Source organism: Anolis sagrei, chromosome Y, assembly GCF_037176765.1.
Source record: "Anolis sagrei isolate rAnoSag1 chromosome Y, rAnoSag1.mat, whole genome shotgun sequence".
NCBI classification, from domain to species: Eukaryota; Metazoa; Chordata; class Lepidosauria; order Squamata; family Dactyloidae; genus Anolis; species Anolis sagrei.
The window spans coordinates 10,920,378-10,943,322 of record NC_090035.1 but is presented as its reverse complement, the minus strand read 5'-3'; the positions used below and the strand labels follow the sequence as shown (position 1 = coordinate 10,943,322).

Below are 22,945 nucleotides of genomic sequence, written 5' to 3'. Positions count from 1 at the left end.
TCTCTCTCTCTCTCTCTATATATATATATATATATATATATAGAGAGAGAGAGAGAGAGAGAGTTAGTTTACAATTTAGGTTAGCATATGGGTCAACACACATAAGGTGTTTGTCTTGCTGTCTTTGCCCGTTCAGAAGATTTCGCCCCACTTTCTGCCCCTGTGATAATTAGATTTTTAAAAAATTGGCTTGTTGTTGAAACAAGAATTGGTGATAAAGCTTCAGTGGACACACTTTTTCCCCATGATAACTCTTTCAGGAGTTGATTTCCCTTCTGTGGAGCAGGTTTCTCTAACTTCCTGTTGTTCTTAAAGTAAGTCATTTGTAAGTTGGATGTTTGTAACTCCAGGACTGCCTATAATCATGTTTCTTGTGTTCTGGGAATTTCCTACTGGAGAATATTTAAAACAATGGGTCTCTCTATGTAATTTTTGTGCTTCTCAGAAATATGTTTGGTTTGATAGGAAGCAGCATCAGAGTATGCAGTTTTAATTGAACACACACTTCCTGTTTTAGTATTCATAACAGGAGTTTAGAAGCACTGTGTGTGAGAGAGAATAGATGAATGGATGAATGTATCGTTCTTCTCTTCCTTTCTAACAGCTAAAAGGATGCTTTTCTAGTGCAGAAAGGTACAAAGGCTTGTTCTCATTTAAATCCAGCTTCCTGGTGAACTTCCTTGGATTTTTTCCCTGCTTGACTGCATCTAAAGCAATCTTTCTGACTCTGTTGTTAATGGAATTTAAAATGACAAACTAGCCAGAGTCTAATAATATTTTGTAGAGTATTCCAAAACGGATGCAATTGGACATACTGTCCTTCCTCAATTCAGATGTCTTATTTATATTCATGTATTTCTTGATTAATTTAAATCCTGACTCTTTGAGGGTATCCAGGCCTACAAGGCATTTCGGAGGATAAATAAAACTGCTTTATTCCAGAACAAATGAAGGAATTGCAATGTCGTTTCTGAAAAACAGCTCAAAAATTACAGTGAGCATCAAAACCAAGAACTGGGACAGAGCTAAGGGTAATCCAAAAGCCTCCAGGAGCGGAACGTCTTCATCGAAAGCGGAAGGGCAGGCAGTGAGGAATCCATTCTGTTAGCCTTCCTTTGAATGAGAATCTCTGAATGAACTTCCATGTTGCTTTAGTGCTGTAAAAGAGGTCATGGAAACAGGAGCTGTGCTTCTGAGTTTTGCACCATGGACCAGGCATTACAGCTGTGGTGGCTACAGGTGCCCTATGTAGGCTACAGGAGCCTACATTCACTGGAACAAAATTTATAAAGCTATTGTTCTTCCAGTTCTAGTATATGCCCAAGAAACACAGACCATCTACTAACGTCACTCTCGACTTCTGGAAATATTCCATCAGTGTTTTCTCTGAAAAATCCAGCAAATCTCTTCAGAAAAACCCAGGCCATCAAATGTCAGCATTTTGGAAGAAGCAAAGACCACCAGCACTGAAGCCGTGATCCTCCGCCATCAACTTTTCTGGACCAAATGCCATGCTGTCCAAATGCCCAAACACTGTCTTCCAAAGCAGTTACTTTACTTTCAGCTCAAGAACAGAAAACAAAATGGTGGTGGACAACAAAAGAGATTCAAAGATAAACTTATAGTTAACCTTTAGAAATGTGCAATAAACACAGATGACTGGGAAGCATTGTAACTGGAGGTCAATTGTTCCCAACAGTGCTTTGGATTTTGAAGAGGCCTGAAAGGAAGAAAGGTGCCAAGAGAAAAGTGTGTCAAGCAAGCCCTTGTCGGGACCATCTTCCATCTGGAAATGTATTTCCTCATTGCGAAAGATTGTGCGGATCCAGAATTGGTCTCTACAATCACTTACGGACCCACCACCAAGACTCACTTCTGGAAGACAATCAGACTTTGCCATGAGGTATTGCCTATGATGATGATAGTCTACATGTAGCCCCTGGGCTGTTTCTGTGGCCTCTGCTGTGTTGACCTTCCACCACTCCACCACTGCAAATCTGGTATCCCCCATGTGACCAAGAACAACAATTAATCCCAGATGCTTTGTCCTTAAAGCTTGTTTCCTCATCTGCAAGAGGTCACTTCCTGTTCTCCCGTGTGAGATGCTCCGGCACCACGGGAAGCTACTTCCAGTTCATATCTGAAAACAACTGTGGCAGAGATGGCACATTGGGAAGGTGGCCCCCAAATCTCATTGGAAGAAAATGTGGTGGCGGCTGTGAAATTTGAGCCAGGAATTGGAAACAAACATGTCACTGAGTGTTTCCCTGGATCCAACACAGGCTCCCAAGGCTGGGAAACTTTCCACATCAGTCCTAGTCTTTTGCTTCTAAAGAAAGCTGGAAAAATCATTTTCATGGAAAAATTAATTTCCATTCTGCAGTTTTATGGTAGACAAACTCCTTCTGAGTCTGTGCAAACATGTACACATCTATATAAATTAAAATGTAATGTTTGTTTGTGGGATTAACATACCTCAGAAACCACTGGGCAAATTGACACCAAATTTGGACACAATATACCTATTAGGCCAATGAGTGACCATCACTCATAAAAACACTGAAAAACACAGCATGAGAGACTTAAGAAACAAAAAAAAACAACACATGCAGAAAACCACATATATACACAAACACACATATATACACACATACACAAATATGTATACACACACACATATACATTGAGTTAGTTAGTTAGGCGATCCGTTGGACGAGTAGGATAGTTTTCCATGATCAGTATTCTTGTGCATCCATAGGTGGCTGTGGAGCCCTATTCTTGACTTGCATCTTCTCCCACAGTGAGGGCATTGGTTTCCAGGTGGAAGGCGGTCTCAGTCGGGGTTGGCTTGAGGCGCCTTCCTCCTGGCACGTTTCTCTCTTTCACCCTCCATTCATGCCTCTTCAAATTCTGCAGCACTGCTGGTCACATATACGTATATACACACATACACAACACATATATACAGACTGGACCACAGCAACATGTGGACGGCTAGTATGTATATATATTCGTGATATATGCACATGTGTTCTTTGGTAATACAGTAAGAGCAAGGGGTTTCCTCTAAAATAGACTACCCCTCATGTTCAGCCATGTCCAGGGTTCCCAAGGTCCAAGCCAGCCCCATTCAATAGACCAGGGATCTTTCACATAATGCAATTACAGCACCATGATTCCACTTTAACTGGTATGGCTTCATTCTATGGAATCCTGTGATTTGTAGTCTGGGAAGAAACTGAAAGTTTTTTGAGCATTCCAAGTACTCCTCCTTAACCTGCAAATCCCAGGATTCCACTAGAGGGAACCCATGATAAAGTCCTACCCAGGCACCGTCTTAGTTAAGTACAGTTCACTGTACTCTTAAATGCGTGCCAAATGACTGTAGCTGTTCAGAGAGGGAAGAGACAGAGAAGCTCTCTTCACATTGCTCCGCTCTCTCTTCCCACAGCTTCATTCATTCCACTTTCCAAACATCTCAACTGGGAAAGGGACAGGAGCGCTGAATGTCTCTCTTTGTTTGTTTGCCGGTTCAAACACTATAAGGTCTGCAGCCATGTTCGCCCCAGAAAAGGCATTTCTTTCTTTCTTTTTTTAGGCTGTGGGTAAAAGCAGCCTGGGCTCAGCAGGGCTGGTGTATTAGGGGAGGGGAAAGCAGCAGCAGCAGAGAGAGAGAGAATCTGATGTTTTTCCGAGGTCCTTTGCTGGAGAAGGAAACAGGAACGCAGCCTCCGCCAATGAAAGGAGCAGAAGTACCACAGAGAGTAGGCAGGTTGCCAAGCAAGCTCGGCAGCGTGACCGAGCTGCATTGAGTTTCTCTAATGAAAGCCAGGAAAGAACACATTACACAGTGTTTCTTCAGAGAGCTAAGCTAGCCTCCAGTGATTGAAATCAATAAAAACAGTCGGCAAGGGGCCCAAGTGGGGAGAGAACCAAACCTCAGCTTCAGCCTCCCCTTTGCTTTCTACTTCCTTCTTTTCCTTAAAAGTTGAACTTTCAATAAAAACCACACCACTACTCCTTGTAGAACTCCAAGGACTTATATCTTTGGGTCCACGGCCTTGGTGAGTGGACCGCTGTTTCAAGCTTCTTTCAGTTCTCTTTTCCAGCATGAAAGGAATGAAAGGATTGTTTTGAACGTGAAGCCTGCCTAAGAGGACACCTCCGGACAAGTGCCTGAGCTGACGTTTAGGAAGGAAGGAGAGGAAGCGGGACACAGAGGAGATGAAGTGTACAGCAGGACAACATTCAAGGTGATGAAAGAAGAAGGAAAACATGGGAATTTATTCAGCAGAAATCCCTCTGTCTGGAGAGAATGTCAGCTGCTGCCTGAAAGTCTGAAACCACTGAAGAGAGACAGCCTGGGAGGAAGACTGCTGGAAAGCAGAGAGGGAAAAAGAAGTTCTGGTAAGTCTCTCAATAGATTTTGTAGCATGTTATCAGAAATCTTGAAGTAAAAAAGATGCTAATTTTTGTAGATGGCAAATAAAAAGTGGCACCTTCCTATTTTATTTTACCGGCAATTCAAATATCAACCCATGTTAAATATGCAAACAAGAGTTTTGACAATTCCTCCAGGACAAGCCATGGGGCCCCAAGGAAAGCATAAACTCTGAGTGAGTTGTTTATCTATTTATTTGTCTCATAGTGTTTTTGTTTAGTTTGATTTATGAACAAGAGGCTGGCCATTACATAACTCCACCCGCTCCCCAAAGGACACTGTGTTCCACGCTGAGCTGCTGTTTTCATTGTGAGGCAACGCAGAGGCCATACGATGAAAGCAAACTGCATTTCTGAAGGTCTCAGTAATGGTTTTTCAAAGGGAGCATGTGTTCACTTGATTCATTTTCCAGAAATCTTCATCCGCATAAGCAGCTCTTCAGAGCAACCTAAAGAGACTGCCTGCCTTTTAAAAACTATTATTGGAATAGAAATGCAAGATGCAACTGAATGATTTTTATTTTAATGTGGAAAAAATGGACTGGCTTTGTTCAATATTCATGAAAGGGTCCAACGTTCTTGGGAGAGATTTATGTTGCAGAGATCTGGGAGGGGAGCTGAACCCTGCAGAACAGCAACTTTGGCATCCCATGCTATTTTTAACACAGCTTCAAAATACCAAAAAAAAACCAGAGACAGTGAATTGCCACACCATAAGATAGCCACCATCACTATGAAACAAGAAGAGATGGAAAACATGTAAGTGAAAAACAAAAAGTCTAACATTTCTTATGATCATAAAATAAGTTCATGCAAGGACTTCTAAATGGGGCCTGGAAGTTCTAAAGTCTCTATTCCAATCCCTTCACTCCCAGCAGAGCGTATGAAGGGCAGTTCAGTGGACTGGAATCCAGAGAACCGCCTCAAATTACTGGGGGGAGGAGTAAGAAGAAGATATCTAAAGGTGGCTATAGAAGAGCATTTTTAGTTTTCCAATATGGATGGGGCAGGTTTCTACACCAAGTTTGGAAACTTTCCTGTTTATTTCCTTATGGACAGGTACACAAAATGCAACTTCCCACTGCTGATATTTTCTTTGAAACCTTGCCCAATTGTGGAAATTTCAGAAGTTCTTTAGTTGTGTATCCTGGCATGGCAGGCAGTTGTATGCAATGGCCTTTATGGTTTGTTTCCAATTCTATGACACTATGAATTATGGACTATGGGCTATACAGGAAGATGGACAAGAAGATAACCTTGCTTTGGGCTGATGGAAGTGGCCAGACATCTGTTTCCTTCTAGCTTTACAGCCTTTTCATTACTGGAAGAGTAATATATAGTATGTTGACTGAGAGGGCAACCATAGATAATGACACAGAGGACAGAGTTTTCATATCACCTCATTTCCCATTTTAATAATATCTGTTGACACAGACTGGTTGCCAGTTATCTAATGATGCACAAACCAGCTGTAAGATTATTGGCGAAGGCTTACATGGCCGGAATCACTGGGTTGCTATGAGTTTTCCAGGCTGTATGGGCATGTTCCACTAGCATTCTCTCCTGATGTTTCACCTGCATTTATGGCAGGCATCCTCAGAGGTTGCAAGGTCTCTATGGATGCCTGCCATAGCTGCAGGTGAAACGTCAGGAGAGAATGCTTCTGGAATGTGGCCATACTGCCTGGAAAACTCACAGCAACCCAGCTGTAAGATTCTGGAGTAGAGAAAGTTTGTCAGTGAATTCAACAGTACAAATGCAAATGGGCAAATGCAATCATAAACTGACCATACCACATGGATATTGAAAACTATTCTGTACATAGAAAATTTGATAGCAAACCACTCTGGATAGCAAGGCCCTTACATAGGCTGTAGACAACCCTTTATCTGCAGGGAGAACCAGAAGGAAAAGGGGCTGAAACATGAAGACATTGCTTACAACTCTTCTTTCATATTTTGTAGGACTGGTGCTGTGAGAATTCCACAATATAACATGACTCTAAATGATTAAAAGTTCCCATCTGTCTGGAAGAGAGTGATCAGAGTTTCATACAGCTTTCGAGTCTTTGGTCTCTATCACTGCATTACACAATTATAGTACTCTGGTACCTTTTAGCAGACATAGTTGCATCCTATAAAATCCTAGGAATTATAATTTGGAAAGGCACTAAAGCATTTTGGCTAAGAGTAATAAGTACCTCACCCTAAAGTGCCAATCTTAGAATTTGCCATAACTGCTTAAAGTGGTCTCAAAGTACTGTAATTAAGTAGTGCGAAAGAGACCTTAGTTGAAAGAAAACCTTAATCTAACCTTAATCTGACATCATACCAATGAAACACCCATAAATACGAATCTTTAGAGTCCACTAAACAAGGGATGTTTTTAAAAAGTAATGTACGTGATGGCTGACAAAAGCAAAGTACAGTGAAAATAAAGTGGATCAACTTTCCCCGCATCCTTCAGCTAGCTTTTTGCCTGCTCTTCCACCTGCTGCCAGAGGCTACACTTATTTTGTCCAGTCATCTACCTTGACATCCTGCCAGAGCCTCAGCGTTTTCTGGCTGCACAAAGTCCCTCTTGGGGTTTGGACTGGCACCAGGCTCCCAAGGTTCAGGTGATCTACAGCAGCAACAAAAACAACAACAGTATAATATTCTCCAGTTGCTGTCATGTAACATTAGCTAACCCGCATTTCCTTTCATCTGAAGATAACATTCACTCTGGTGCTAACCGCAAAGCTTATGAATCATCTCTCTGAACATCCAGCCTAATTCAGTAAAGAGACTGAAGATGGAAAGCCATTCATTATGCCTCAGTCAGGCACAATTTCCACAGCTCCCTTGATAATACGGTTTCAACTCCAAAATAGGACTTATCTTTCAAAACAAACAACAAAAACACTTTGATGGACCCTCTTGTTAGGTATCAGTTTCTTCAAAGCTGAGGTCCCAAGTATGCCTCATTAGAAACACATGCCAAGGAAGGCCATGGGACTTACTTCCCACTAAACATGAGTCTGGGCCAGGACAGAAAAACAATAGCATTGTCAAGGGTGGGTTTATTCCCTTTCATTGGATTTCATGGCACAAAGTCAAAACCAAACATCTTCTGTGCTAGGAGACATAGTCTAGTGGAAAGTCGACACAAACACGCTGCACAAGACATAAATGTCACATTAACTACGTAGAAAGAAGACCAGGGATTTGATCTAGTAGCCAGAGTTCTGCACTTTAGAGTCCCAATTTTTCTTGTTGAAATCAAAAAATAGTAAGATCTGGAGTGAATAAGTTGTGGGTCTTTAAAACTCTGAGGTTCTGAAAGTGCAATGTGTCTTGGATCCATTGAAGGTCCCCGAGTCCCTGTTGGGGGAGATGGTGGCGGGGTATAAATAAAGTTTATTATTATTATTGAAGGTAACACAATTTAAGAGCAAGGACCACACAACTATTGTGTTGTCCTCTAAATTCACAGCAGAACATTGAAAGGTCTCCTATGGCAGGATGAGAGTATTGTAGCCTTTCAGATGTTGTGGGATTGCAAATCCCAAAAGGAGTTGCTAACATGGACAATGATGATGAAGACTGGCAGTCAAAGTCCAACAATATTTAGGAGGCCATGTAATGGATGGATGGATGATTGCCACCCATATTCTATAGTTTCCAGTCTCCCTTCATTGTGCCGGAAGGCTGAGAGGGATGGGATACAAATGCAGCAAAAACAAACAAACAAATAAATATATGTAGGCCAGAAAATAAAATTAAAAACAGTACAATTTTAATATCCCAAATTAAAAGCTGATAGTTTAAATTCAAGCACATTCTAAACGCTTTGCTTTCCATTCACCTAACCAAATAAATCTGTATATATAATAAAGAAGAGTGTTTGTTTGTATCGGACAGAGGAAGTGCGGCGGGAGGAGTATGTGGCAGCGTTCTGATTGGCTGCCGCTGTGGTGCTATTTGCATATGGTCTCTGATTGGCCAGCTTCAATAGGCGCCCCTGGTGGAGAAGAGGGTTCATGGCAGAAACGGGGCATGACAGAAGGAAATTTGCATATGCTCTCTGATTGGCCAGCCTCAAATCCAACATTCCGAGATGAGAAAGAGAGGAAAGGAAAGGCCGGGGGCTGGGTCAGAACACTCCCAATACAGACCGAAATAGGCACACAGAGCCCCCATCACCCACACGACATCCTACTGCAGTTTGGAGGACTATGAACCATGGATGATGGGACTTGCAGTACCACCACTCACATTCTGAGACCGCTGCTAACCTTATCCAATGACTGATCAGGACCAAACTTCGCACATAGACCTCTCATGACCCACTTTACGTCCTGGTGTGGTTTGGCCGGGGATGGACCGTGGATTATGGGACTTGCAGTACCATTGCTCAATTCCTCAGACCACTGCAACGCTCATCCAATTACCTATAAATACCAAAGTTGGCACACTGAGTCTCCATGACAAACTCTACATCCAGGTGCAGTTTGAAGGAGGATGCACCATGGGCGATGGGACTTGCAATACCTGCACTCCCTTCCTAAGACCATTACAACTGCCAACGATGATGGATCAGGACCACAATTTACACAGAGAGCCTGCATAACTCACTCTACATCCTGGTGCGGTTTGGAAGAATTTGACAATGGATGATGGGACTTGCGGTCACTTCACTCACTTCCTGAGACCCTCGCCAATGACTCATCAAGACTAAACTTGGCACATGGAGCTTCAATGGCCCACTCTACATCCTGGAGCAGTTTGGAGGACGACAGACCATGGATGATGGGACTTCAAGTACCTCCACTACCCAAGACTGCTGCAAAACTCATCTAATGACCAATCAAGACTAACGTTGGCACACAGAGCCCCCATGACCCACTCTACATCCTGCTGCAGTTTTGGAGAAGGGTGGACCATGGATGATGGAACTTCCAGTACCTTCACTCACATTCTGAGACCTCTGCAAACCTCATCCAATGACGGATCAAGACCAAACATGGCACATAGACCTCTCATGACCCACTTTATGTCCTGGTGTTGTTTGGAAAAAATTGGAGATGGATGATGGGACTTACAGTACCTTTGCTCACTTCCTGAGACCACTGAGACCCTCGCCAATGACTAATCAAGACTAAACTTGCCACATGGAGCTTCAATGACCCACTCTACATCCTGCTGCAGTTTGGAGGAGGACAGACCATGGATGATGGGACTTCAAGTACCTCCACTCCCTTCCAAAGATTGCTGCAACCCTCTTCTAATGACCAATCAAGACCACACTTGGCACACAGAGCCCCCATGATCCACTCTACATCCTGCTGCAGTTTGAAAGGGGATGGACTTTGGATGATGGGACTTGCAGTACCTTCACTCACTTACTGACACCACTGCCACCCTCATCTAATGACTGATAAAGACCAAACTTGGCACACAGAGCCCCCATGACCCACTCTATATCCTGCTGCTGTTTGTAGGAGGATGGCCCATGGATGATGGGATTTCAAGTACCTTCACTTACTTCCTGAAAATAATGCTGCCATTATCCAAAGACCAATAAAGACCAAACTTGGCATACAGAACCGCCATTACCCACTTTCTCTAATAACCCGGGCAACGCCGGGTCCCCAAGCTAGTATTATATAAATATAAATGTAATAGGCAAGTACTGTAGAGGCTTACTGAAGTGAACAGAAATATCTTCCTTACCATCCAACAGTCAATGCCCTCTACAATTGTAGGTGAATCCTCCAGTATTTGTTGAAAAGAGCACAAGATTATCCAGTCTCCAGTTACAATCATATCAGCAACAGCAACCTTCAAGTAAACCCCTGGCTCAATTTTTTTACATAAAATGGTCAATTAATAACTATTTTACATTCTAAATACTTGTTCAAAAGTATGTATACAAAGATTGCTGCCATACTTTGGCCATAAACTCATTAAATGGACTTTAGCAAGTTACTGGCTGCTCAGGATCATATCTGAAATATCAATGCAATCTATGCAATCAATGCAAGTGCAATTTAGAATCAATATGTGACTGAAGAAGTACCATACCTTCTGTTTTAAATAAATAATAAGCAAGCTAGAAAGCTAAACCTTTGTGCAGTGCCAAGACTGGAGGTATTTATGACAGATGTCAAAAACTTGGGATACACACAGATTCTTGCATGAGTCAGAGTATTTTGTTTCTGCAAGGTGTGTTTTCAAATCACTGGTCTTGCTCAAAATGCAATGTTTGAGCCACATGTTGTACCTTTGGAGGACCTCCTGGCCCTCAGGACTGACTTTCCAAGGTTCATTAGAGCATAGTGCAGGAAGAAAGAGGCAGGAAATATTCTTTCTTCCTGCTTGCATCTAAGCCAAACATTGTGTTCCTATGGGATAATCCAGGTACATACTATTATCTAATTTAAGTCAGGATTCAAAGAACTCTGTAACTAATTCCACACCTTTAAGATGCCTTGGGCCTATACTTCTAGAATTGCAACCCCCAAATCTCCACATTCCATAACAACATTTGGCAAAATACTTAACAAATGGAGAAAAATCCCAAATGTAGTTTGTGAGGTGGAGGGCAGTCTCAGGAAGGAAAGAGCAAGCTTCATTTTTCTAAGGCAGTGGGAAGGAGCGAGGGAGAAAGTGAACTGTGTGATAATGGAAATTCCATAATCTATTGGAAATTCCAGATCACCATAACCTTATTGCAAAGGTAAAAATGATGTTACCTCCGCTTGGCAAATGCAAATCTCCATGAACATGGAGACCACTTGAAAACCACAGGTCAAGAAAAGTATGACCTCGCCAGAAGTCAACCCTTAAGACAAGTGATATTCATAAAGTATTAATGTAATAGCACACAGGTAGCTCAGTTGTTAAACTGAAGAACTATGTCTTTAAATGGCCAAGGATACAGACAGGCCACTACAAAAATATATCTGGTTAGCAGAGGATGGTTGTTTCTTTGAAGTAAAATTTGCAGTTGCAACCTTTAAATGTCTTTATGTATATCTGTAGTCAGTAGAGACATCACACTGGCAACAAAGATCCGCATAGTCAAAGCAATGGTATTCCCCATAGTCATCTACAGATGTGAGAGCTGGACCATAGGGAAGGCTGAGCGAAGGAAGATAGATGCTTTTGAACTGTGGTGTTGGAGGAAAGTGCTGAGAGTGCCTTGGACAGCGAGAAGATCCAACCAGGCCATATTTCAGGAAATAAAGCCTGACTGCTCATTGGAGGGAAGAATAGTAGAGACCAAGATGAAGTACTTTGGCCACATCATGAGAATAAAGGAAAGCTTAGAGAAGACAATTATGCTGGGGAAAATGGAAGGGAAAAGGAAGAGGGGCCAACCAAGGGCAAGATGGATGGATGGTATCCTTGAAGTGACTGGCTTGACCTTGAAGGACCTGGGGGCGGTGATGGCCAACAGGGAGCTCTGGCGTGGACTGGTCCATGAAGTCACAAAGAGTAGGAAACAACTGAACGAATGAACAACAACAAATATCTGTAGTCACTCAAGTCCATGAGCACACACATCCATATCCAATGAAGTAGTAAGTAGACTTATAATACTGAAGTCTAAAAACAAACACGTCTACCTCCAAAGAGATCTGACGCAAACTGAACACAAAATGGAGTCCTGAATCTGCACATGTTCAAGGCAATCATATCTATGACTCCTCTCACACCATACTGGCAAATCAACATACACATAGAATACAGGTTAACAAATCTATACATTAACAGTTAGTGGAGGCTTGGAAGGTTGCTACTTCTAACATGTGACATGCTGATCTGCACAGGTACAAGATCTATGAATAACTATTTTAAAAACCTCCTAGGTATGACTGAAGTAGTCCTTTGAATTATGTCCACTGTCAAGGCAAAGCCAAATGGGCAACAGCTTCACTCTGGGCAATTCTTACTGCCCTGAAGAGCCAAAAATATCACCAAGGAAACTGAAAACAGAGTACTGGTATGACCATGCCAATTCTTACTTGTGTTTAATACAATGTGGACTGGCCGCATACATTTTATATTCCTAGTGATTGATGGCTCCCAGAACCAGTAAGAAAGCTCAGTTCACTTGTTTAGAAATGCTTTTGCTTCCTGAGTGTAACAAATCCTAGGTTTTGATCCAAAGTCACAGACAGACTTTGTTTGTGACTAATGGGAAGAAGGGAAATCACTGTTCTCTATGAGGTAGGCCCACAGATTTCTCTTTGGAAGAAGGAAAGACTCGATTTTCAAGCACCCCAAATCTCTAACCTGCATAATAGCTTGCGCTGGCTTCCAGTTCTCGTGAAATGTACCAGGAACCCCCAAAAGCCTCAAGAAATGCAGACAATGGCACAACCTTTGCATAAAACAAGGTGCTTCATGGCCCAGGCATATAAAATATTCTGCACGTGACAGTTTTATTGGCTTTGAGTAGTTTTTTAAAATTCAAATAAAAGCCAAACTCATGAGAAGATCTAAGACTCCAAAGCATGAAGCGATTACTGCTCAGAAAAACCACTAAGCCCAAGGAACACAGAATGTGGCGCCTTCAATTAGCTTGAACGGCTGTGTGGACGCCCGCATGTGGGCGCCCTTTCTTCCTCCACTTTCCATATGAATTGAAGCTGCAGATTATATGGAACCCAGCAATCACTATTAGCAATGAGAAGTATTCCACTCCACCAGCCTTTTCCTGCCCCGGGAGAAGCCAGCTATCGAGTGTCAGGAGATAAATGAGTTCAAGCAGGGGCCATATGTGAGGCAGCTGCGTGAGTTTGGGCTTCGTGTCAAGGCAGAAGCCCTGCTCTTTGCATTTTCCTTCCTCCACCTACACACAAGTCCACATATGGACCTGCATGGAAAAAGAATATAAATTCAATTGACTTTTCATTCCTGGGATAGAAACAAAAGATAGATGCCAAGGGCCCCTTACATCGTTTAGATTTAGCACACTTGTTCAACAAAACCAATTCCTAACCAAGACACGATATTAAGAGTGTAGATTTTTATCCCATAAAGCTTTATAATAAGGCACACATGGATGGAAAGGAGATAATCTATGAGCATGAGAAAAAAGATGGGGAAATTAGCCTTTAGGATGTGAGGAGAGGATAATGGAGAGAGAGTAAAATAGCTTTTCTGTGTTGTCCAAGCAGAAATTAAACTGAGAGACTTTATCTCCAGAGACAGATTATATACTTTTCTCTGAGAAACAAATCCAGATCTGTGTACATAAATCTGAATATTTAAAACCTGAAGGAAATCCCTTCCACAGACTACATGTGTATTGGGCCAGAAGGTGGTATGTCAAACCTTCATCTCTCAATGAATGCAATGATGGGGAAAAATGGGGGGGGGGGGGGTAGCTTTCTGCTTTCAATAAAGACTCACTCAAAGCTTCTCCGAGTAGGCATTCCAGGTTTCTTCCTTGTTCTATCAACCCATGAGAGTTGCAGATACCACAATGAAAACACTCTGCCTTTGATGTGTTGTCAAAAGGCTTTCATGGCCGGAATCACTGGGTTGCTGTAAGTTTTTCGAGCTGTATGGCCATTCTCTCCTGACGTTTCGCCTGCATCTGTGGCAGGCATCCTCAGAGATTGTGAATCTGTGGAATGTCAAAGGTTGGGAGAAAGAACTCTTGTCTGTTGGAGGTAGGTGTAAATGTTTCAATTGGCTACCTTGATTAGCATTTGATGGCCTAGCAGTTCTCAAGATGTGGCTTCTTACTGCCTGGGGGCATCCTTTGTTGAGAAGTGATTAGCTGTTCCTGACTGTTTCTTATCTGGAGCTCCCCTGTCTTTATTTACATTTATGATTTTAGAGTTTTTAATACTGGCAGCCAGATTTTGTTCATTTTCATGGTATCTTTCTTTCTGTTGAAATTGTCCACATGTTTGTGGATATCAATGGTTTTTCTGTGTAGTCTGACATGGTAGTTGTTAGAGTGGTCCACCATTTCTGTATTCTCAAATAATATGCTGTGTCCAGGTTGGTTCACCAGGTTCACAAAGACAGGTTGGTTCACAACTCTGTCTTTGACTTGTGTCCTCTTCACCACATGCTTTATCCTGGAATAAACTTCATCTGTGTAAGTTTTATAACTTTAACAAGGTAAAACGAAAAAGTCACTAAGATGATACCTGCTTGTGAAACTTAACATGTACTCCCTAAAAGATGTATAATATCACCTTCCGCACTCAGGTTTATGGTTTTACATGCCCATTTATTTCTTGACAAACAATTACTTCCTGACTTTTCTATTTTTTTTTCTGTTACAAAGGATAAAATCAGGTCATAATAATAAGCTTTAAACCTAAAATGAACAATTTGTAGTAGTTATGCAGCCCCACATACAAGAGGTGACCTAAAAGTAATCATGCTACAACCAAGTCTGGGAGATATACATATAAGAAGAAACACCCCCACAATAATCTGCTTTGGCTGCAGGATCTGCTGCTTCCTAGATCTGAGTGTTTTGAACGTTTTCTATTGAACTTACTTCCTGTCCACCAATCTCTACAAAACACATTCAGGAAACACAAGCAACACCAGTCAAAATACCATTAGAGTTCTCAAGCTGTCTACAACCGCACCTTTTTATAGAAACTGCTTTCTTTCCTATACACCAGGATATGCATGTACATCAATGCTTCATCATTTCCCCCCTTTTGTCCCTAATACATGATGATAAGGAAAAATGTCTTTAGTTAGGTGTTTAAGCTTAACAGTTTTGCCAGATTTTAAACTAATTTAGAATCAGTAACAAATCACTTGTTTGTCACTATGTGGACAAGTGGTCAAAGGAGGGCTTGGCTCAAGGCTAGGCAAGCATTGTTTGTTATTCATCCTAACTGGCCAACTCTGGTTTGAACTTTGCCTCAATACCCCCATGCATATGGGATATATTGAGCATGGTGATCAGATCATGATATGAATAACATAACAGTTTAAATAATGTACCAGTAAGGCCTTCTCGCGGACCACCATGAGAATTTCGGGGGGGGGGGGCTCAAGCCCCCCAAACCCCCCTCCCAGCTACATGCCTGAGGAGTACGCAATACTGGGTCTAATTGATACATTTTTTCTCTCCTGTCCACCACCTCATCCTGATCTAGTCTAACACTTTTGAGATCCGGACGTTTCTTGTCTTTCCTTCACTTTTTGTCTCCAAAAGAGAAGAGAAAGGGCAGGCAGCGAGCTTGGGGAGGACCCGGCCCACCCACCCTGCTCTGGCCCACCATGCAGCCCCCAAGTTTGCCCACGCCTGCACTATAGGATTCTGAAGGGACAGGTTCTCAATGTGCCTTGTCTACTAGTCAATACCTAGTCCTGGTTTGGCATTTCTTTGTGCTACCATAAGCAAAGCATCCTCCAAACTAACATCTCTGTATATATCCAAATCAATCTACTCTCACTGTTCACTTCTGTAGTTAAACAATCCAGAGAAAAGACTTTTAATCAATTTTCAGATTAAACAGTCATATACAACACAGTTAACATGATGCATTAGAGAGACAGTAAAATTAGGTATCATGGTGTGTGTTCAGTATATATTTTACAAAACACATAAAATGTATCCTTCTTTTTATACATTGTTACTTGCCAACATTTCCAGTCCTCATTCCTGTTTCAGACCTAGAGGAAGTATGTTCTCATAGGGGAAAACAAGACTCTGTTGGTCCAACATAGAGTTCTAGGAATACCTTCCCTCTCTCTCCATTAGTATTAAGAGGAGTCCAGTTTCTTCTTAAGTGCCCTGTTCAAATCAATTTCCTGTACTAAGCCAATTTATGATGTTTCTAAAAGATTCCGGGCATCGCTTAGGCTAGCAACATGTAACCTTTGTCGGTTTTGTCCTATGATTTTCTTTGAAAGCAAGTCTATGTGGGAAATGATGTGTCATCCCCTGAAGGTGACAAGCGACTGGCAAAAGATCACGTTGGACCATGAGGAGAGCTGCACAATGGCTCATCAAATGTATAATTTAGTGCCGCTTCCTTATCGCATACACTTTTTATCTGAAAGAATGCAGGTTGGAAGAGAAAAATATGAACTGGAACAAAAGCCTTTAAGACGGTACTTGATTTGGTACACGCACAAAAGAAACAAAGCAGGCTCTTTAGTTAAATTCTGTTTTATTAGCTTTCCTCAGAGGTCACAGGAATTTTAATGCACTCTTTTTTCAGTATTTCAAAATATTACTTAATTAGCTAATTTTGACCATTGATAGGCACTTGCAATGTGTCTTGGGGTCAATATTTGCCCCCAAATCTTGGTAAACTGTAGCCTTAGACAAATGTAACTGATTTCAATCCAAAATTAGTGAATGAAGATAACTAATTGCAACCTTCCTTTCTCATTTCTAAGGCATTCAAGACAAATTACCACTCTTTTTATAGTAAAAATGGGTTCAAACTACAGGAAAGGAGATTCCACCTGAACACGAGGAAGAACTTCTTGAGTTTGAGAGCTGTTCAGCAGTGGAACTCTCTGCCCTGGAGTGTGGTGGAGGCTTCTTCTTTGGAGGCTTTTAAACAGAGGATGGCCATTTGTCGAGGCTGCTTTGAATGCGATTTTCCTGCTTCTTGGTAGGGGGTTGGACTAGATAGCCCATGAGGTCTCTTCCAACTCTATGATTCTATAATAAACTGATATTGTTATGTCCGTATCCTCTTCTGAGATGAGCCAGTAAACATTGCATTCATACATGGCACAACATCTAAGAATGCCACCATGGAACTTTGCAACTAACATCAAAGGGATGTGAGCTCCGTTTATTTGCTATGAACACAAAACAAAACTTGTACAAGGACAAATCTCCCCTTGAATGCCAGTATGGAGAGTCAAACTCCAGCAAACCCCATATCCTGGGGAATACTGCTGGCACTTCCTCATTTCCAGATGAAAGGTTTTGTGACCCTGTCAGAACCATTACCAAATCCCACAGCCAGAAATGGGTTTGTGCCTAGTATGACATAGGAGTTTTCTTCCTACGTTCAAACTTTTTGCTCAGGCCTGAAGTCTGTCAATGGGCTTCTCCTAAGTCATGATCTTTCGATGTGATATCTCTCAGGCCTCTTACACACTACACCTTCTACACTGCCATATAATCCAGTTCAAAGCAAATAATCTGGATTTTATATGTCAGTGTAGAAGGGGCCCCAGTTTTTCTTAAAACTGGCACCCTCCAGAGACAGTGTTTTATAAGTCCCATAATTCTTGTCCAGACCAGACAATGTGTATGAGAGGAACAGCAGTCTAACCTGTCGAAAATAGCACCCTATTAGTGACCTTTGCATGCATAAATGGCATTACAAATGATTCACAACAGCACAATGGGTGAATTTCACTGACGATGACAGAAGCAAGATTGTGGATATAGCAATGTTGAACATGGCAGCTGTGTATAGAACAGTGTGTTGTGAAATGCTGCCATTCTTCATGGGGATTGCATTGTACTAACCAATCTCTACTTGGGGATATCTATACTGAGAGGATTTTGGACTGTAGCCCTGAAGGACACTCTGAGAAAGGCTGGCCATTGTCACATGGCCGAGGATAAAAACAGCTCTTGTTCCATTAATAGCTATATCTAAAGGGTCCAAAAACATTTACATTGTTGTGGCTCCCAATTTCAACATTGTGTTTAATTATTAATGTGTGTATGAACAAATGCAATAAGCTGTAGGGCCAACGGAGGGTTCATCAATGCTAAAGCCATATAATTTTCGGTGATCTAGATGCAACCATGGTTTAAATGGATTATACTGTCTCCAGAAAATTAAATATGAACAATTTAACATTTCATAAAGAACAGGGATGATGACCAGTTTGGCCTCCAACTCCATTTAGGCTTATCAAGAAGTGATTCAATATCCCAATAAAAATATACACATGTCTGGTTTTTCTACAGTAAGAAACCAAAAGGGGAAAATTGTTTGTCCTCAACAGCTAGATATATCATGTCCTCTCTAAAACCAAAACTCATTTAAGTATCAGTGTTTCAGGCATTTTAATGGCTTACAAAATACAACATCCACCCAGATGCTGAGTGACAACTGGCATTATCTCTGAGCTGGAAAAAAAATCGATTTTACTTCAAAGCACATCCAAATTACACAGCCGCTTACTGTGTGAAATGGTATTTTGTAACTTTCCAACTACAAGTTACATCAGAGTAGTTCCAAGTTTTTGCAAGACTCAGGCATTTCAATCTGCACTTTCAAATATACAAAAAAAATATGTTCATACGCACACCAAAACTGCACACTTTTGTGCCTGGCCCCTGCTATTTGAATGAATGTCTAAATGTTATTGAGATGAGAAAGAAAATAGGAAAGGGTGTTTTAAAGCAAGTTCCAAGATCACTTAGTGTCTGGACAGATGTGATTTTCTGTACTCCATTAAAATCCACAAAATGGGCTGCTCTCTGGATCAGAATTAGGATTCTAGTTAAGGCAGAAACTAATTAAAATGACATCCTCTTAATTATTACAATATAGGCTATAACTGGAGTGTTTGAGTCCAGATTTCAGTGGTTCTTACAAATGTATGCCATAGTAAAGTGGTTTAAGTGGCCACAAGGTATCACTGCTTTTTTTTTTTTTGGTGCTTTAGCATAATATAGACACCCTTCTAGAAATTGTGTAGACTAGAAAAAAAGATACTTAAGTTGCTTCCCACGGCCATTCTTCTACAATGCTGCCAACATTACCGTTTAACGTGTATGTGTGTGTGTTCCTTGAAGCTGATTCCATTTATGGCAATGCTATCCTAGGGTTGTCTTGGCAAATTTCATCAGAAGAGGATGCCATTGTCTTCACCTTCAGTTGGGAGAGTATGACTTTCCCAAGTTCAGCCAGTAGGTCTCTGGGACTAAAATGGGGATTCAAATTCTGTTTTCCAGGAGTTCTGGTCCAACTCTCAAAGCACTGGCTTTCAGTCTAAATTGTAATATTTTGACAAGGACTAACCATCTTCACTTCCTCGATCTGGTGCCTTCGGGATATTTTGATTCCTCGCCCATTCCTACATAGGCTTATTGTTGTGCTCAAGAACAGATATGATATTTCCTTTCATTTGCGTTGAATACAAAGCTTGTTACTGACAAGACGCATTTGTTAGAGAAATAACCAAAGTTATCTAACTCTTTCACAAATGGGTTTGTTGGTTTAGAAAGAACTCACTATAATAATGTCAAGTATAGAGTGACTAGTTCCAGCCACAAACTGTTCTGATTTAGAAGCTTGTGGATGGAATATCTCTTGCCTGCTATTTTTCTCACAATGTTGTAGCTGGAAGATTCTTTCCCCATATCTCTGCCCTTGGCTCAATTCCCATTAACTTCCTCACAGCTCAGCAAGGAACAGCTGGTTCCTGTAGGCAGGTAGCAAAGCACTGTGATGCAAAGAGAAAGTAGAAAGCATGGAAAGGAGGTAATACGGTTCTGCTTGGCTGCTCTAGGCATTGATCCGAAAAGCTGAAATTGAGAAGCTTCATCCCTGAAACTGTTGCTTGAGATCTCAAAGATCTAAAAAGGGTATGTCTATTGAAAGAGTGATACCTCTACCAAATATAATTTCACGTACAGGCACTTGCAGATCAGGCTTGACGGATGTGTCCATCTGACGTTAGAGTCCAAAATAAACCCAAAAGGAAGTGTACCACATGCTTGAAGTCTCAGAACATGGAACAGAATTGCTCAGCGAGGAAGTCAGTATGAGAACAACTTTGGTATTAATTAACCATGTGTTGCAACAATGGCTGGGATTGCATGAACTTCTTTCTTCAGGTACAATCCAAGGCTTGCAACTTCTCTTTCCTCTTTCAACAACGGCAATCTCCCCACACACCACCCATATTGTATCACAAAAGTGCTTTTGAAACATGCCTCAATTTCAAAATTAATGCTCAAGAAACACAACTTCCTAGAACACTCAACACATGGAATATTAGCTGTGCTGTGCTGAGCTGTCAGTTTTAGAAGAGTTTCTCAATTAGAGGCAATCGCATTGTTTGTTCTGCATCAGCTGGAAGAGCAACAAAAGTAAACAGACAAGTATGTGAAGAACACCATGCAAACATCTGCAAGGATGTTTGCACATATCACTGATCGCTGAATACTATGAAATACTGCAAATACAAGCAAAGCTATCGAGGTAGCCCAGGTGCACTTAAGTCATTTTAACAGGATTATTCTGGCCCAACAAATGCCTGGCTACAAGGTGAAAGCAATGCAAATGTAAGCTTCCCTGATACACTGTGAAAAGAATAGGCTTTTTAAAAAGTTATGTAAACATGGTGGGGAGGATGGACGGCTGAGGAATGCAAGTGGAGTCACTGTGACGGAAGTGTTGTGTTGCCGATTTAGCAGTACATTTCCGTCCTAAATGAACTTGCAGGGATTATTAACACAGAGAACAAATAATATTAACAGAATTATCGAGGAGAGATAATGGAACTATGAGCAAAGCCAATGTGTAATGCTGAAAGACTGCTGACTTACTGGCTTTTTTTTGCTGCATACTGCAACAGTTGTGGTATGAATTTTATCTCCTGCTTGTAGCTACGAAACACTGGTATTGATGCTCTCTTTATACTCTCTATCCTTGCCTAAGCTCTATCGTACTGTGAGGTTTAATTTGTGGGTTTTTTTCTGTCAAAGCTTTTATGGGAAATGAGATGTAGTAAGGGATAATGAGATCACACCTCAATGCCAAAACCCTCGTGAATGAATTTTAACTTGAAAGGGTACATTGGGTTTGGAAGGCCAACAAGTTGCAACAGAAATCACACTCTCTTCTGAGAAACATTCATATTCCGATGGAGATGTTCCATGCAGAGAAGATCAGCCATGTTTGGAAAGACTTTCTGAAAGGTAGTAAGTTCAATATTAGTGACCTTCCCATACAATGGAAAGTCACAGGGGGAGAGTAGAAGCCCTTTCAGATGGTCACAAAACAGACATGCAACGAGACATGGCAGCATTTAACAATAAAATGTACACCTCAATCCTATGAAATAATATAAAAAGTTACACTGAAAAAATGCCTAAGTTCCTTGGAAAACATATCAAAATGGAAAAAACTCACACAAAGTAGGAACTTTGAAAATAACTTTCGTGAACCATAAGGACGCTTACATGGACAGATATTAAAGATGGAGATCAATGGTTTAGTTTCACGGGTTCCACTTTCAAGCCCAAGTTGATATCCCATCTTCGAAAATTTTGCAAATAAAGGTGTTTGGGTTTCTTTCCTTCCTCTCCCTAAGTTTGGAATTTCTATATTTGCACATAGATACATCACTCATGCCAACAATTTCAGATTTTGGAGTATATTGGCTAAGGGATTCTTAATCTGTAATGTGCAGCCAGTGTATTTCTGCAGGCTTTACTCTATATGGTAGAAGCAGTTTGTTTTTCACAAAGATCCTAAAGGGATAAACTTGTCCCCTTTAAGCCCAAGCGATAATTGGATCAGAAGAAAAAGTTCAAGAACACAGTAAGGCACTTATGTATTAACAGGAAGGTTGCTCTGCTCCATGGTGATTAGCCAAAACTATTTCCTTCTGATCAGCCATCATATCATCTACAAAAATGTATGACTTGAGCTACATCCTGAATGTAGCTTTTCTTTAGTTCAGTAAATGGAATAACAGATGCTGTGTGCTGGTGTACTATAAATATTTCAAGGAGCAGCAAAGTTCCATTCATATAAACTCTGACTGCTTGGGATTCAAAAATCTTTGGGGACATTTATATTTCTAATGGCCAAGAAGCATATCATCTAATTACTATGGATCTCTATAGGTAAAGTTAAAGGTTTTCCCCTGACATTATGTCCAGTCGTGTCTGACTCTGGGGGTTGGTGCTCATCTCAATTTCTAGGCTGAAGACACGGCGTTGTCTGTAGACACCGTTAAGGTCATGTGGCCAGCATGACTGCATGGAGTGTTGTTACCTTCCTGCTGGAGTGGTACCTATTGATCTACTCACATTTGTATGTTTCCAAACTGCTAGGTTGGCTGAAGCTGGGGCTAACAGCAGGAGCTCATCCTGTTCCCCGTATTCAAACTGATGACCTTTCGGTCAGCAAGTTCAGCAGCTCAGCAGTTTAACCCACTGCGCCACCAGGGGCTACCCCATGGATCCCTATATAAGCCTATAAAAGCCCTCACATCTTTTTTGGATTTTACATTCAAATACACAAAGTGCTGAATAAGTGTGGCATTTGTACTTTAAATCTTTGATGTGGTACCTAAAATAAATTCAGCATTTTTTTTTTGTCATGGAATCATGCAGCTCTAACAAATTCCAACAATTGAATAGAAAATAAAACTGTACTAAAACCATACTCAATGCCTTTAACCAACAGCAACCCCTCCATCCATTTGATTATTTCAGGTCAAAACTGCTTTCTTTTTAAGGGCAATTATATTAGGGTGCAATGAGCAATTACAACTTCCCCAAGGCCATCTGCAGAGCTGCA

At 41.2% G+C, this 22,945-nt stretch overlaps 2 protein-coding genes and 1 long non-coding RNA gene across 6 annotated transcripts in view; 1 reads left to right on the top strand and 2 right to left on the bottom strand.

The window, feature by feature from the left end:
• LOC132782136 (uncharacterized protein C7orf50) overlaps positions 1-22,945 on the bottom strand; it is a 112,484-nt gene that overhangs the window by 26,596 nt on the left and 62,943 nt on the right. The gene's annotated exons all lie outside the window — the stretch shown is intronic.
• Positions 3,479-22,945, top strand: part of LOC137094715 (probable G-protein coupled receptor 146) — a 41,438-nt gene continuing 21,971 nt past the window's right edge. The window contains exon 1 of the mRNA XM_067461299.1: positions 3,479-4,407. The gene's annotated coding sequence lies outside the window, so the exon portion shown is untranslated. The remainder of the gene's footprint in view (positions 4,408-22,945) is intronic.
• On the bottom strand, positions 6,971-10,283 carry LOC137095083 (uncharacterized). Its single transcript, XR_010908786.1, has 2 exons — positions 10,128-10,283; positions 6,971-7,062 (listed from the first exon to the last, which is right to left on the bottom strand). It is a non-coding gene; the product is annotated as an uncharacterized lncRNA (long non-coding RNA).